At 42.5% G+C, this 12,676-nt stretch overlaps 1 protein-coding gene across 5 annotated transcripts in view; it reads right to left on the reverse strand.

Moving 5' to 3' along the window:
- The window catches only part of LOC145349139 (F-box-like/WD repeat-containing protein TBL1X), a 375,432-nt gene that overhangs the window by 219,403 nt on the left and 143,353 nt on the right, over positions 1-12,676 (reverse strand). The window contains exon 1 of one of the 5 annotated variants that reach the window (XM_080197525.1): positions 3,961-3,979. The exons of the other annotated variants lie outside the window; for them this stretch is intronic. The gene's annotated coding sequence lies outside the window, so the exon portion shown is untranslated. Of the gene's footprint in view, positions 1-3,960; positions 3,980-12,676 lie in introns of those variants that run through there. 5 annotated transcript variants of the gene reach the window in all.

The following is a 12,676-nucleotide window of genomic DNA, read 5'->3' on the forward strand; positions in this document are numbered from 1 at the left end:
CTAAGATCAAGAGTCAGATCAAGCCCAAAATGGGGTGCAATGCCTCAACTTATCTGCTTGGATCTTCTTTGTGTCCCTCGTGGGGACCTTGAATTGGATTCAATTGGATTTTGAATTTGGCTTTTGGAGCAAACAAGGAATGGATTTGGGTTTGCCTAGTCCATTCCGAGCATTGACTTTTTTTTAACTGTAAGAAGGGAGAGGGTGTTGTATCCATGCAGGGGATTAAATTCTCCAAAGCTGATGTCGGTTCTGGATCCCTGTTCCAGTATCCTGCCAGCTGTTCAGATGTGATGATGCCCACACATGGACCAGTGCGTATGTGCAGTTGGGTATCTGCGGGATATCTTGTGTTGACAAATGCTCAGAACATGCAAGACACAAAATGTAAATTTAGTTGGGACAATTTAACACCATAAATTGGGAAATTATATGCAGCTAAATCTTTGCATTAAGAAGCTTAGAGATTAATTTCCTTGTACATTTTTGTCCAACGTAACTCATGGATCCTGGCAAGGTTACTGATGAGACATTCATGTGGGCTTTATTGTTGTATTGAAGTCCGCGAAATGCAGCCTACATAAAGCCAGGCCAATTTGCAGCAGTTTTATATTGCAGTCAGTTGGAATATTTGATTAGCCGTTTCCATAAACGCTGAAGTATTGAATTATCAAACGAGAGAGTTGGCAAAATCCCAGCACAGGAGGTATTACTCTTGCAAAACACAAACTCGGCTACTGGCACCTTTAACTGGCTATTGTCAATTTGTGGTCACGGTTGAAAAATGGCAGAAGCACATTCTGAAACTATAATAAAAATAGCAACATGAATATTAATTACAGAGTCATTTTACCACAGCATGGAGCTGCATTTCAATAAGGCATTTTAAAAATGCCCATCTTCAAAATATTCAAAAAGTGAATCTTTCTTTTGGCTTGGCGCTTTATTAATGACTAAGTAATTTTTTTTTAAATGTGATACGTTTCATATAATCAGTTTGGGTATGAGAAAATTATACTGCCATTGCGTCATAGCTAATTTTATTAGTATTTCAAGCTCATTAATAAAACTAATGACTGGAGAATACTAGGACATTGAAGGTAATGATTCACAGGTGGCTGCGTTGCCACTTTCAAAGTGCGTTATTTAACGTGATGGCTCTGCGCTTCACAGTGCAGGAAATGCTCCATACTTACAAGTTAATAATCTGGTGTCAGTTCAGCAGTCTGTCTTCTTCATAAAATCTATAGCAAAATTTCCAAAAAGTCCCTTGACAATTTCCTACTGAAATCCATCTTAAACCTACATAACGAGTGGTGCTAAAAAGTTTTCCTTTATTGGCAATAGGCATGTATATATATAAATATATATATATATATCCATTCATCTACAATCTGCACACGCAGATAAGTTCAAATGTTAATGAACAGTAACAGCACATTACAGATGCTACATCGTTGCAGTCTATAATGGACACTGCTACTAATTGAGAGAAGACATTTTATTGCATTCGACCTGGAAAACAGACGTGTCTATAGTAGTACTTGCATTACTTTGTCACCATACAAAGCAGATGATTGCTGATGTTATGTACAGCTGCCTACTGTTTTTCTTCTATGCCCAAGATGGCAACAAAGTTGAAAAAAGACTTCACGCAAATGCTTCATCACACATCCTACCACAGCACTACCTGCTGGCCATCATTATTTACATACAGAATTTCTACGCAGAAGCGTTTCCAGTGCTGCCTGAGGTAGTTCGCTTTCAGCTTTCCAGCTGCGCTGACCTGTATCTCTGCCCAACCACCGAATGAACTCCCAATGCAGCATCCATGTCCATCGAGGCTGCACACACTTTCGATTTTGAAGACAATGGTCATCGTCCACTTTTTCTGTCAGCACACCCGCCCCATTCCCTCCCCGTACCGGCCACCCTCATTGCCCCTCGAGGGCATGGGAGAATTCTCCCCAAAGAGTTCTCTTCAGATATTTAGACAAGAAATGCTGATGTCATCCATCCCTTATTCAAATAATACTTTGTCCTCAAACATATCTATTTTGTGTTATTTATGCTTCATACAAGACTGAAGCAAATTTCAGTCTTGATCAGACCGAGTGACTACATTCAGTTCTGGGTAGCACCTCAGGAACGATATACTAATCCTAAATTCACCAAAATGATAAACAGAGCTTAAAGTGATACATTATGAAGATGGTTTCAGAAACATGGCCCGTAATTCCTTAAAGTCAGCCTTTTTCAGAAGATAAAATGGATCTGATATAGGAAGTACAGGGGAGCTATCTCTTCTCGTAGTGCAATGTAGATCAAGAGGAGACAATCTTGAAATTATAATGTGAGATGCCAGTGTTGAATTGAACTGGACAAGATGAGAGTTCACACGATACCAGGCTACAGTCCAACAGGTTTGCTAGAAATCACAAGCTTTCAGAGTGCTGCTCCTTTGTCACATGACAGGGAGAGAGGCACGCAGGCACAGAATATATAGGAGTAACAATAGTCCGATATTCACCTGATGAAGGAGTAGCGCTCTGAAAGCTTGTGATTTCAAATAGACCTGCTGGACTATAACCTGGTGTCGTGTGAGCTCTCATCTTGAAATTATGAGATAGACTATGAATGAGAAAAATCAAGAAGCACGTTTCACAAAAACAGTGATGGAAATCTGGAACTGTCTCCCCCAAAGGACTAGGGATGCTAAATCAATTAAACTTTTCAGGACAAAGGTTGATAGATTTTTATTGGATAAAGGTGTCGAGGGATATGTATTAAAGTGGGTTATAAAATAGCTGAGGCACAGTTCAGCCACGATTCAACTGAATCGTGAAACAGGTTTGAGACTCTGAATATCCTACTCCAGTCCGAGCTTCCTAACACTATTGTGGTGTAGTGGGTGTGATTGCTGTCAGGCAAGTTTACATTGGCAGCTCCTATTACAGCTGCAGCTAAAGGAATGTTTAAATGGAAAATGACAAAAGCTTGATAATCAGACATAAAGTTTTATAGGCAGGAAGTATATGCACTTGCAAGATTTTTAACATATCACTAACTAATCTCCGGTGGGATTATACACCGAACCAACACAAATTTTGTCACTGTGGAGAGATTTAACGTTTCAGGTTGGTAACCCTTCATACCAGCCTGATGAAGGGTCATCGGCCTAAGAAGTTAACTCTGTTTCTCCCTCCACAGACGCTGCCAGACCTGCTGAGAAATTCCAGCATTTACTGTTTTGGATACAATGCTGGGGATCAGTTATCACCGCTTCCAATGGAGGGTGACTGTACAGGTTTACATGGGAAGTTTTCATAGCGGGACGCCCTTATTAGAGGGTACCCCAATCTCAGAGTCCCGGCTTTGTTGGGAAAGTTTAGGCTCCGCCCCTCCAGCTGGCTGTGCGATCCTTCCGTGCACTTTGAAATTGCACAAGAGTGCTGTTAAATCAGGCAAGAGAAAGGGTCTGTGAGACCAGCGAGTTTCACACAGCTTTTCCCACCTGATCCAACACTGGGAAATTGCACCCTATAAATGGTAATGATCCTTGAGAAATCTGATCCCACAACTGTACAACAGCAAATCTTCAACTGACAGTCGTAAAGTTTTGTGTACTAGAGACATTCAGTAAAATGCACTTTTTGAACCTGTACGTTCATATATAATCGTACAAGAAACTCAAAATAACAAGCTTTAATTTTCCTGTATGTAAATAATTTCTATGCATTTCCTGCCTTTCAATTTTCTACTTACTTCCTCTCCTTGAGTAGCAGGCGTACAACTCCACAGACACTGGGCACCATCACTTTTACTATGTGACCATTAAGATTACGATGAAGAGTCTGACTGGATCTTTCCTCCCTGATCCAAGGGCACTGTGTATAATTACACAACTCCAACTAAAGCAGTTAACTTCAGCACCGACTGTTGACTGAACCAGAGACTGACCTTCCATCAACTGAGTCAAGAGGGAAGTTCTTTTCTAATGTTCTCCTGCATCATCACATATCCACACATCGTGAATGGGCAAGCTGCAGTCAGACCTCTGTCAATTCCATTCTTTAAAGCATCTATTAGGAGGCATGGAGGAAAGCTTAATAGCATCCTTTAAAATTTACTGAAACCATGGCTTTTGATCCCATTTGTTTTAAGCTTATGCTTTCAATGGCACAAAACTATCTGGAGGGGCGAGGCACATTATTTAGCATAATGAAGAATCAGGAGATCTCAGGTTAAGATTCAGGGGTCTGAAAATTGATGCCTAACTTAATTCACAAGTTCAAGTTTAATCCGGTGAATTGTCCTTAGTCTACCAAAGTTCATACTTAACATGCAAATTTAGGCGGTGCTACCTTATCTCCAAGGTCTGTTGTATCAAATATGTGAAAGCATTCTGTGGTTAAACAGAGATTCTGTTCATAATGAGAACCCAAGTCAGAATATGTGCCATCTGGAGTTTGAGGTCCACACGTTTTCACTATAGTAGTTTTACCTATGTTTATGGCAAATTCTGAGAGAATGCAGGTGGGTGCTTCAACCACCAACATGCCACATCCCATGTCTGAAGCCTATGGGTGGCACGGTGGTGTAGTGGTTAGCACTGTTGCCTCACAGCGCCAGGGACCTGGGTTCAGTCCCAGTCTCAGGAAACTGTCTGTGTGGGATTTCTACAGACTCTCCGTGTCTGTATGGGTTTCCTCTGGGTGCTCCAGTTTCCTCCCACACTCCAAAGATGTGTGGGGTTAGGTTGATTGGCTGTGCTAAATTGCCCGTTAATGTCAGGGGGACTAAGAAGGTAAATACGTGGGGTTACAGGGATAAGAGCCTGGGTGGGATTGTTGTCATAGAACCATGCAATCAATGCAGGCTTGATGGGCTGAATGGCCTCCTTCTGCACTGTAGGGATTCTATGAGAGGGGATTCCTCCAGCTATCTCTGGGTGTGCCTCCCAACAGACCCAGTCATCATTTTCACGAAACGTGTACCGAAAAGGAAACCTGTAAAACAATGACTGATAATATAAGTAAAATTAAAATACTGCAGATGCTAGAAATCTGAAATAAAATTTAAAAATGCTGGATGAACTCATCAGGTCTGGCAGCATCTGTGAAGAGGAAAACTCTGATGATCTGTTCCCACGGATGCTGCCAAATCTGTTCAGGTTATTCAGCATTTTTGGATATTGAGGGGAGAATCTTACAAGAAGTTGGCAGACTGTCAGTTCTGGTGACAGTCCCTCGTTTTGTTCCTTAAACTGCCAGAAAAAATAAACTGGGCATGGTTAGTGCCATCACTCTGGTGGGGCGGGGGCTCTGAGAGCTGGGAACCGATACACAGATCATTTTTTTTAAAGGTCGACATCACGTTGGCGAGGCTTGAAAATCTCATGAGGGGGAAGGCCTTTAATTAGATTCAAATTTATTTGCATGAATGGAAATCAGGTTTTTTCCCTATTTTGGGCGTGAACTTGATTTCGCCGCCAGCAAAGGGTGACAAAAATCAGAGTCCATGATCTTGTTGGCAAGTTTTGCGATTTGTGGGTTTCGTTGCATGTTCAGCTCGTGCCAGCAATCTCGGGGACGGCACAGTGGTTAGCACTGCTGCCTCAGAAAGCCAGGGACCCGGATTCAATTCCTAGCTTGGGTCATTGCCTGTGTGGAGTTTGCATGTTCTCCCTGTGTCTGCGTGGGTTTTCTCCAGATGCTCCGGTTTCCTCCCACAGTCTGAAAGACATGCTGGTTAGGTGTATTGACCATGCTAAATTCTCCCTCAGTGTACCCGATCAGGCACCGGAGTGTGGCAACGAGGGGATTTTCGCATGGCAGACTTAATGTGAGCAGACTTGTGACAGTAATAAACTTTAAATTACAAAGCAGGCTCAAGATCCCACCATAAGAGTAGCGGTTATGGACAAGCTAGGGCACAGTGAATCACAGAATAAATATTTTGGTCTCTAATCTTCAGCCAAACAACTCGCATGCAATTCTCCTCACACACACATGAGAATTTGCTGCTTAGATGAGGGATAGTCAGCTGGGAGGGTGTTTCCGTTGGCACCTGCCCAACATGGTAATGATCTCATTGTCAAGACTCAAGCAGGGCCAAAACTGTGGGTGAAAAATCCATCCTGTCACAATTCCAGTGGTGTATCACTATCACTGGAATTCCTACTCTGTCACATACAAATCAACATGTGGCAATATTAACACAGAGGCCATGCAAAACTAGTGACATCATGGATTAACCCAATACCTAATGAACAATAATTCAGCCATCTAATGATCAACAGTTTGCTAAATCAACTAACATTCTTATTCACATTGACAAAGGCATATACACTGTTTCACTTGGAAAATAAAAACAGAAGATGCTGGAAATACTGAGCAAGTCAGGCATGGTCTATAGAGAAGGAAGCAGGTTTAATGTTAATTAAGCTGAGGTTTTCCAGCATTTCCTGTTTTTACGGCAGATTTCCAGCATCCGCAATATTTGCTTTTGTATTAAAATTTATTGCTTAATTCCAACGAGTGGATAAATCACCCTTTCGTTTGATTTATTATTGTCACATGCATTATAATACAGTGAAAAGTATTGTTTCTTATACAGACAAAAACCTACCATTCATAGAGTACGGTGGCTAGCACTGCTGCCTCACAGCATCAGGGACCCAGGATCGATTCCCGGCTTGGGTCACTATCTGTGCGGAGTCTGCGCGTTCTTCCTCTGTCTGTGTGGGTTTCCTTCAAGTGCTCTGGTTTCCTCCCACAGTCCGAAAGACATGCTGGCCATGCTAAATTCTCCCTGGGTGAGGCACCGGATTGTGGCAACTAGGGGATCTTTGCAGTAACTTCATTGCAGTGTTAACATAAGCCTACTTGTGACTAATAAATAAAGAACATTGGGGAGAAAAAAGGAGGGTGCAGAATATAGTGTTACAATCATTACTAGGGTGTAGGAAAAGATCAGCTTCATTATTGAAGAATTTGTTAGTGTTAGAGTGAAGTGTTAGAGTGCAGTTTTAAGAGCACAGAACGAGAGTAAAAGACAGAATTGGAGGGAATGCTGGGGACAGTTCACACACAGTCACCACATTCCAATGCCATCTTTTATCTGTCTTTTATCCATTTTTTTGCTATCAAGTTTTTTTTAGAGTTAATGTTTTGTTGTCATATGTTCTATTGGTGGGATGCACTTTCAGCTTGATTGGACCTCTGCCCCTGATCTGGGGGCCAATGTTCTTAGGACAGGATGATAAATGTGCTCACCACTCATAGCAACGCGCTCCCTTGTTGGCAGGTGGCACAGTGGCAGGCAACCTCAAAAATGTTTTCAGAGGAAGTGTAGAAACACTCAGGACTATCGATCATTCTGAAATCGATTGAATAGACTTTGAGGTCACAGCTTTACAAGGTCCTTGTGCAGCAAACCTAAGTGTCAAGGACAAACAAACATTCTTAGCATCCGGGGCTGCTTTGGGACAGATGATAGAAAATGTGCAGAATGATGCATTTCCGTCATTTGGATAAGATGCCCCCAATATGCGGGGTGGTTGATTGTATTTAAAGCTAATGGCCAGCTAAAGCTGCATGGATTTGTGCACGATTCACAGCAAAGTGGTCCCCAACCTGGTTTCTGCCCCTGCTAAATTCAGTCCTGTTCAAAATACAAAAAAAAATCAATGCAGGGTTGGATATCCAGGCTATAGTTTAAGTAAAATGCCAAAGAAAAAAAAAATCTGCACATCATCATGCGTTCTGTATCCAAAGGTGGGTCCTATTTATTCGTGTCACAAGTAGGTTTACATTAACACTGCAATGAAGTTACTATTGAAATCCCCGCGTAACCACACTCTGGTGCCTGTTCGAGTACACTGAGGGAGAATCTAATATGGGCAGTGCACCTAACCAGCATGTCTTTCAGACTGTGTGAGGAAACCCACACAGACATGGGGAAAATGTGCAGACTCCGCACAGTGACCCAAGCCGGGAACTGAACCCAGGTCCTTGGCACCGTGAGGTATTACTGCTAACCGCTGTGCCACCATGCTGCCCTATGCTGATTATTTGCTAAACAACAGTTACATATACATTTACTATATATATAACGCTATGATTGATTTGTAATCTGTGGGTAGTGTGAGGGGGCAAGCCCTGAGTTTACCTCAGGCAAAACAGGGACTGAACCATGTTTTTTGGCATCTATATGTACCAGACACCATAACCATCTAGCCAACTGTGCCAACTGGCCCTCCAACCTGCATGCACCATCTTTCCATTTAAAGTGTTGCAGGATATTATAGTTCATTTTAATCTTGAGAAACCTGCATAACAAATAATAATTTGCGTAAGATCTTCTCTCACAGTTGCACATATTTTAGTGTACCAGGTGTTCTAATCTGCTAAAAGCTTTCTTCATTACTGGATGATTAAACATTTCCCGGAATATAAAAAAAACAGCACCATTCAATTTGCAGCCTGTTATTTGCACAGGCTTTAACAATATCCATACTTGTGAGAGAACAGACAAAACACAGTCTCTGGTGAAACGGCCCATATTTTTCTTTTTTAACATTTGGCAATGTTGCCTCGCATTTCTGGCTTCCAAACCAGACAGATTTCTGCAAAAGGGCTAATTGCAGAGGTACCGAAACCCGCAGCAGCCCGAAAGCTGACTTTAATTGTCACCATGAAGAATATTTTGAAATGTTGCAAAGACTCTACCCAGAACACATCCTTGAAATGGTTCCAAAACATGTTTATTGTGAAAATTACAACGCGCTCACGTGGCAGCTGCCAACTGTGATATCCCAGTAATTGGCTCGCCTAGTCCAGAAATTTCCAATTACATTGGCCCCCTTAATTTGTTGACTGAACACTGATCCATTTATACAGCCCCAACTGCTTGTGTATTTGAAAGTGTTTTGACATCACGTCATTACGAGAGTAAAGTATTCTCAGCTGCAGTCAAAAGGATAATGGCGTGAACCTCTGTGGCCAATCATCCACCAGCTATTCCCTAGGTTGGCTTAACTGAATTCCGGTGTAAATTCCTGTTTGAGACCCATGCACGGAATCACTGCGACCAAAAGGTTAGTGCGGATACAAATTTACCATCAACTTTTCCATACACTGACCAGGCAGTAACTTGAGGAATGAAATTCTGATCAATAAGGATCAAAACAGTTATCCAATCTGGAAGTCTGCATTTAAAGGTGCTTTTTTAATGGTCATAGAATCACAGTGCAAAAGAAAGCCTTTCAGCCCATCAGAACTGCACCAACAACAATTCCTCCCAGGCCTTATCTCTGTAACTGTGGGCCGGAATTCTCCCATCCCGCCCTTCACTGGAGTTTTAGCGGGCGGTTTGCAGATGATGTGAAACCCCACTGACAGTCAGGCGGGAATTTCCAGCTTTTAGACCAGCGCGACCAGAGAATTCTGCCCCACATATTTGCCCTGCCAATCCCCCTGACACTAAGCGGCATGGCCAATCAACCTAACCTGCTTTGAAGTGTGGGAGGAAATCGGAGCAGCAAATGCCACACAGTCACCTGAGGCCGGAATTGAACCCGGGTCCTTGGCGCTGTGAAGCAGCAGTGCTAACCACTGTGCCACCGCGCAGTCAATGTAAACCACTGGAGAGTGTAGGATATAATTTATTTATTGATCTTGCTGAGTTGATTAATCCTTTATTGGTTGCGATGATATAAATCCCTACAATAAATGATTCAGCTCAGTTCAGACACAACGCTGCTGACACTACGTAATGTAGTTTGAGTCAGCCCCTCACCCGAAACAACGCATTCTGAACACTCAGTTTGGTTATTAGGAAAGGTTAACGTTGCAGAATGCAAAGCTGGCTGCACTGAAAACTTCTTCCTTCATGTTCCCCCACCCCCCACACCCTCTTTCCTTTATAGTATAATAAAGAGATTTTGTAGCAGCACAGGGTACAGTGAGCAGAGTTGATGATCTTGCATAAATCACGGTTCCGAGTCTGCCAGATGCGAGCTGTAAAACGGCCATCGACTCTCTTCAAACACATAAATATCGTAACGAGCAAGACGATGTTAAATGAGCGGCTGAGGATAGCCAGCTGACATTCTTCTCTCTTTATCTTTTTGTTTCTTTTCTCTCCCTCATTTTCATCCTTTGTGCATACATCCTTCTGTCTGTACAATGCACTTGGGCTGTGGGGCTTTTCAAGAATCAGTTTGAGGTCCACGTACCAACTGACTCAAGAACAGTTTCTTCCCTGCTGCCATCAGACTTCTGAATGGACCCACCTCGCATTGAGTTGATCCTTCTCTACACCCTAGCTATGACGGTAACATTACATTCAGCGCTCTCTCCCTTCCTTCTCCATAAACGGTATGCTTGGGCTGTCTCGTGCGTAAGAAACAATACTTGACACTGTATACCAATACATGTGACAATAATAAATCAAATCAAATCAAATCAAAATCAAACGGAGGAAGAAACAAGTACGTTGGTGGAGTAAATGTTAATGATGAAGACTCTTCAGCTTTCAGAGGGCCTCCACTATCAAGATGAAAGTCTTGCTTCCAATGCAATCTGCTGTTTCTTTCCAGCACAACAAATACAAGAAATTACCATCACAATCGGCACCGGCAAGACATCAGAAACTGCAGGCAGCATCATTTGGGTAATACAACATTGACAATAACAACAACACCTTGCACTTATGTATCTTCTTTTTAATGTAGGGCAACTCTCCAAAGAGCACTATCAACATCTACCAATCAGTCGTGTAATGAGATATTAGGGCAGTTGGCAAAATGGCATCATCAAAGAGATAGATCTTAAGGACTCCTTAAAGCAAGAGAGATAGAGAGAGTGGCTGGTTTCAAAAGGGAATTCTGGTGCTTAGAGCTTTGACAGCTGAAGGCCTGGCTCCCGACAGTGATGGGTGTTAAATGCACCAACGTGCATGAGGCCAGACTTGGAAGAGCACAGCTAACTCAGAGGATCGTAGGGTTGGACAAGGTTACATTGGCAGAAAGGGGGCCATGGAAGGGATTTGAAAACAAGGATGGGAATTTTATCAGGAGTACAATGGCGACGGATGAATGAAAGTTTGTAAAGTTGGCAGCAAAGGTTTTGATAACCTCAAGTCAACAGAGGATAGAAGATGGCCTGAAGGGTATTGGACTAGTCAAGCCTTGTTGTCACAAAGGGTTTCAGCAACAAGTCAGTTAAAGCAGGTGCAAGTTGTCCAATGTTGTGAAGGTGGTACTAGATGGTCTTCATGATGGTATGCATGTGGTTGGAGGCTCATCCTGGAGTGAAACATAGCCACAAGATGGGAGGTTGGTTCAACCTCAGACAATGGCCAGAGAGAAAGCTCGAACAAAACCAAAAAAATGCTGGACAAACCCAGCAGTTCTGGCAACATCTGTGAAGGGAGAAACAGAAGTTAACTTTTCTGATCTACTTGATCCTTCTACAGAGCTGGAGGAAATGGTGAAGGAAAGGGATTTGTGTTGGAGACCAAAGTTTCTGGCTTCTCAATATTTAATTGGGGGAAATTTCATATTTTGAGGATAAGGAGTAAACCTTTTAGAGCTGAGGTGAGGAGAAATTTCCCAGAGGGTGGTCAATGTGTGGAATTCACTACCACAGAAAGTAGTTGGGGCCAAAACATTGTGTGATTTCAGGAAGAAATTAGATATAGCTCTTGGGGCTAAAGGGATCAAGGGATACGGGGGGGAAGGGGAGATCAGAATATTGAACTTGATGATCAGCCACGATCGAAGTGAATGGCGGAGCATGCTTGGAGGGTCGAATGGCCTACTCCTGCTTCTAGTTCCTATCTGGCATGAGGTGTGGGATAAGCAAGAGGTCAAGCGAGGTAAAATGGGGTATGCTCAGGACAAGCGTAGGAACTGCCAATGTATTTTTGTACAATGTTGCATGAGGATGAAAAATATAAAGGATCCAAGTTAAATCTTTGGGGGATGCCTGAGATAACAGCAAGGGATGGGTATGGTGGAAGGGGTGGGGAATAAGCCATTATGGGGGATTTGTCATTCTGCGACTGGATAAATAAGAATGGAACTAAACAAGTGTTGTCAGGTGATGGTGGAAGAGGATTGAAGGCGGCTGCTGTGGTCAACATGCCAAGGACTGCAGTCAGAGTGAGAAGGATGAGCAGGGACGGTTCACGACTCTCTCAGTCACGTAAGATGTCATTTGTAACTCTGATGCTAGCTGTTTTGGCAGGGACCAACCCTGGAGTGTGAATCCTGACAAATATGGAAACTGATCTTCATAACGGGTGATGTGGCATCCTCACAGGGTCTCTTACAATACTTTTAATAGTGCAAGTTCGCAATGGCAGCAATGCCCCTTTCAGGGTTAACACGCAATCCGACAGAACTATTACATTTCAAAGAAAACAAAACACTGAGCCCATATATTAAATCTAACTCAATTAAGGATATTAGTATTCAATATGTTCACCAAAATTTGTTCCACTGATTTACAAATTAAGATCTATATAATTGAACAAAGGATATAGATCTGCTGTACTCATATGATCATTCACTTACATTAAACCATTTGGCAGCACATTTTCACTTGCCACAGTTTATAACTCTGGTACACTTCCTCTTCAGCAGTTGTTTTTTTTTTACCTAAGTTTG

The sequence above is a fragment of the Carcharhinus amblyrhynchos genome, chromosome 10 (genome assembly GCF_965287045.1).
Source record: "Carcharhinus amblyrhynchos chromosome 10, sCarAmb.v2.hapA, whole genome shotgun sequence".
NCBI classification, from domain to species: domain Eukaryota; kingdom Metazoa; phylum Chordata; class Chondrichthyes; order Carcharhiniformes; family Carcharhinidae; genus Carcharhinus; species Carcharhinus amblyrhynchos.